A 4,357-nucleotide genomic window follows, 5' to 3' on the forward strand; every position below is an offset into this window, starting at 1 on the left:
GGCCCCCCATGACACTGGACGCAGCTGCCTCCAGCTGGTAAGTCTGTTGTGGTGGCCGGAGGGGGAACGGAAAGGGCATGGGAGCACAGATCAATGCCCCCACAGTGAGGGAGGGATTGGGGCTGGGAGAAGCTGCCCAGATGGGGCGGGGGCAGGGGACTCAGGGAGGAGGGATCCCACCACTGCGCTGCTGCACACCACCAGTCTGGGAGCTGCTTTTCCAGCTGCTCTCACCACCAGTTCGGGAGGACATGGGAGTGAGCGTGTGCTCCTGGATCTGCATGGGATGGGCTGGCCCAGGCTGCGCTCTAGATGGGTGGCAGAAGGTGCTGGGAGCGGGGGCTATGCCCTCCCGCTGTTTCCCCAACCTCCCCGTGCCTCCTGGACAAGCCATGGCTTTGCCCAGGCTGGGTGAGCAGTGGCAGGGCATGGGGGCGGGCATGTGCACCCGGATCAGGGTGGGGCTGATGGCAAGGGCTATGGGGAATTTTAGGGTAGCTGCAGCACCCCATAGCCCCCACTCCACTGTGCTGGGGGGAAGGGGGCGGAGCCAGGGCTGCACTCCGGGCTGCAACTGGGACTAGCCGCCCAGAGCACAGCCCTGGCTCCACCCGCCCCACAGACTGCAGCCTGGCAGCGGGCAGCTGGGGCTAGCCTCCCGAAGTGCAGCCTGGCCCAGCCCACCCCATGCAGATCTGGGGGCACATAGTTTCATAGTTTCATAGTTTTAGGGTCGGAAGGGACCTAATAGATCTTCTAGCCCGACCCCCCGCCAGGGCGGGAGAACAACAAAAAAACCTAAAAACAAAAACGGGACTCAAATGAGTCCAGCCAGGTAAGTATCCAGCCTCTTCTTAAAGATCCCCAGGGTAGGGGCCAGCACCACCTCCCTTGGAAGTTGGTTCCAGCTCCTAGCCGCCCTAACTGTGAAGTAGTTTTTTCGGATGTCCAATCTGTACCTCCTCTCCATCAACTTGTGCCCATTACTCCTTGTTATGCCAGCGGGGGCTAGGGGAAACAGCGTCTCCCCCAAACCCTTCTGGTTCCCCCTAGTGAGTTTATAGACGGTCACCAGGTCCCCCCTCAGCCTTCTCTTGTGGAGGCTGAATAGGTTCAGGTCCCGCAGTCTCTCACTGTAGGGTCTGCCCTGTTGTCCCCGGATCATGCGGGTGGCCCTCCTCTGGACCCTCTCCATGTTGTCCACATCCCTCCTGAAATGGGGCGCACAGAACTGGACACAATACTCCAGCTGCGGCCTGACCAGCGTCGCATAGAGGGGGAGGATCACCTCCCTGGCTCTACTCGAGATGCACCTGTGGATGCACGACAAGGTCCGGTTAGCCCTGCCAACCATGACCTCGCATTGTCGGCCCATGTTCATCTTGGAGTCAATAATGACACCAAGATCCCTTTCCACCTCCGTGCTCTCAAGTAGGGAGCTCCCCATCGTATAAGTGTGCTGCTGGTTCCTACTACCCAAGTGCAGCACCCTGCACTTGTCCGTATTGAAACACATCCTGTTCCTGTTTGCCCACCCCTGTAACCTATCCAGATCCTTCTGCAATCTCTCTCTCCCTGCTAGCGTGCTCACCTCCCCCCAAATTTTGGTGTCATCAGCGAATTTAAACAGGTTGCTTTCCACCCCAACATCAAGATCGCTGATGAAGAAATTGAACAGCGCAGGCCCCAGGACCGAGCCCTGGGGGACTCCACTACCCACCTCCCCCCAAGTCGAGTATGATCCACCCACCACCACCCTCTGAGTGCAACCCTTCAGCCAATCTGCAATCCATCTGACTGTGTAGGCATCTATGCCACAGTCGCCTAGTTTATTAATTAGGATGGGGTGAGAGACGGTGTCAAAGGCCTTGCTGAAGTCCAGAAAGACTACATCCACCGCGACACCTGCGTCCATGGCCTTTGTGACCTGATCATAAAAGGCAATCAGGTTGGTCTGACATGATCTCCCCCTAATAAATCCATGCTGATTGCCCCTGAGCATCATCTCGGATGCCGGCCCATCACAAATGTGCTCCTTGATGATCTTCTCAAAGAGCTTCCCCAGGATTGAGGTAAGACTGACGGGCCTATAATTGCCCGGGTCCTCCCTTTTCCCTTTTTTGAAGATGGGGACCACATTAGCTACCTTCCAATCGTCTGGCACCTGGCCCAAGCACCACGATCGCTCGTAGAGCCGTGCCAGGGGCCCTGCAATAACCCCAGCCAGCTCCCTCAGCACCCTGGGGTGGAGAGCATCCGGACCCGCTGACTTGAACGCGTCCAGCCCCTCCAGAAGCTCTCTAACCCGGTCCTCCCCAACCTGAGGTCTGAAGGCGATCCCCTCGCGTCCGGCTTCTATCACAGCAGGGAAGTCCCGGTCCCTGCACAAGAAAACGGAGGTGAAGAATTGGTTAAAGAGGTCCGCTTTATCCTCTGACGCAACCACCAGATTGCCCAGCATATCCTGCAGGTTGCCTGCTCCCACGCCCTCCTGGATTGGTGGTGAGAGCTGCCAGAAGAGGAGGTCCTGGAACAGCAGTACACAGCAGCGCACAGTGGCGGGGGGGCCCCCCCCCCCCGTGCCATTGATCTGCACCTCCCCGCCCCCCTTCCCTCCTTCATACGCCCACCACAATAGACTTACCAGCTGGAGGCAGCTGTGTCCAGTGTTGTGGAGGACTGCTGCCTGTATAGTCTATGGTCGAATCTCAGAATCAGCACTGAATCTCTCCAAATCGATTTGGAGGCTTCCGATTAGATTCGGACCTTTTAATGGGTCTCCCAATTTGGATTTGGAGATTTGGCTGCCGAATTAGGCCAAATCTCCTCTGAATCGAATCAGCTACTGAAACTTCGCACAGCCCTACTAAATAACACTGCCACAGGATAGTACTTTTGTTTACAAGTACTATCCTATGGTGGCATTTATTGGTTTACTTTGGCCTAATAGGGCCACACATGTAGGTGCTGAGACTTTACTGTGGAGCTGATTAGTCAGCTCCACAGTAAACATCTCATTTATATGCACCCAGTGAGAACCAAGATCAGATAAGTAAGGAGTATAGAAACAACGGGTTTGAATTTCATCTAGTTGATATTGAACCAAATGCACGGATCTGCTCTCTCATTTCAGCATTTATACCCCCCTGATACTTGTAAGCAGTTATGATAGCTCAGTTTAGCTATACATTCAATTTTTTTACCATTTCTTTATTAGTTGCTCCCTTCAGTTTCTTAATTATTTCTGCAGCTGTGAGTTTCATCCAATATTTCTAGACCTTACTGGGCCCAAATCTGTCTGCCGTACATTAGGTAAGTGCGTACTTGATTGCAACTGGGACCCAAGGTTAGTGGCAACAGCTTGATGGTTTATATGACAAGCTGGAAGTTCACTGGTAGATGCAGGTATGTTGAGAACGGAATATCTCAAGAATGGAGATGTTTACCTAGTTAAAATTGGAAATGAAGGGTATAATCAATGAGAGACCCGTGTTATTTATTTTTGTATTGAATTCAGTTATTTTAAATTCATTATATGCTTTCCATTTTCTATGTGCTGAAGATTTCTGCAGCAGCATTCCAGATATTAGTGAATAGAGGAGAATTTTTAAAATTGTGGGAAGCATTTAGGACTTTGGGGTATCTTGGCTGTGGAGTGTGCAACTTTTGGGAGTTGCAAAAGTTGAGCTAAAGGTGAAAGGTTACATATCCATTACTAATCCTCTGAGCCATCTAGTGCTTCCCTGGCTTTTGTATGGTATTTCAGCATCCTGTCATTTTGTGGTCCAGCATTTCATCTCCTCTTCCTGTATGATTGCTATGTCCACAACAGTGATCACTGTGGTATTCTAAAACAAAGCATTCATCTGATAAAATAATTTTTATCTCAGCATTTTGACAATGTAAAAATATCACATTCCAAGAAAAGGAAAACACCATTCTTTATTGTGATAAACTCAATATCAGATTAAGATAAATGTTTCCTATTAAATAGCAACCACTGTATGTTCATTCACGATTCTCTGCTCTCCAGCAGCTGTCAAATTTTGTCAGCTTGAGCCACCAGCTGAACATATTTGGCACCAAAGCTGAATATTACTTGCTTGGTACTTTCATTTTATTTTTCAGTATCCTCCAACGTTCACTATCCTTTTCTTATGCCAAGAAATTAGCCTGTGTATGCGCACCTTATTTACATCACTGTGTGGGGATTTTGGTGGTGACAGTCTCCTTCTGTATTTGGGAAATTATGACCAAATTATACTAGCACACTGCTTTAAATCTAGAATTAGTCCATACATCCTTTGGATGTAAAACAGTGCAACTGAAAACAGAATTTGGCCACTGGACAGCAGGA

The 4,357-nt window shown here is 50.7% G+C and overlaps 1 protein-coding gene across 6 annotated transcripts in view; it reads right to left on the bottom strand.

Moving 5' to 3' along the window:
• Positions 1 to 4,357, bottom strand: part of PTER (phosphotriesterase related) — a 30,490-nt gene that overhangs the window by 14,060 nt on the left and 12,073 nt on the right. Inside the window, exons 2-3 of one of the 6 annotated variants that reach the window (XM_025216821.1) lie at positions 3,325 to 3,446; positions 2,321 to 2,381 (exon numbers count right to left, since the gene is read on the bottom strand). The exons of 2 other annotated variants lie outside the window; for them this stretch is intronic. The gene's annotated coding sequence lies outside the window, so the exon portion shown is untranslated. Of the gene's footprint in view, positions 1 to 2,320; positions 2,382 to 3,203; positions 3,447 to 4,357 lie in introns of all 6 variants that reach the window. 3 more of the 6 variants (XM_025216819.1, XM_025216820.1, XM_025216822.1) reach the window with 3 other exon arrangements.

This window comes from Alligator sinensis, unplaced genomic scaffold (assembly GCF_000455745.1).
Source record: "Alligator sinensis unplaced genomic scaffold, ASM45574v1 scaffold623_1, whole genome shotgun sequence".
Classification (NCBI taxonomy): domain Eukaryota; kingdom Metazoa; phylum Chordata; order Crocodylia; family Alligatoridae; genus Alligator; species Alligator sinensis.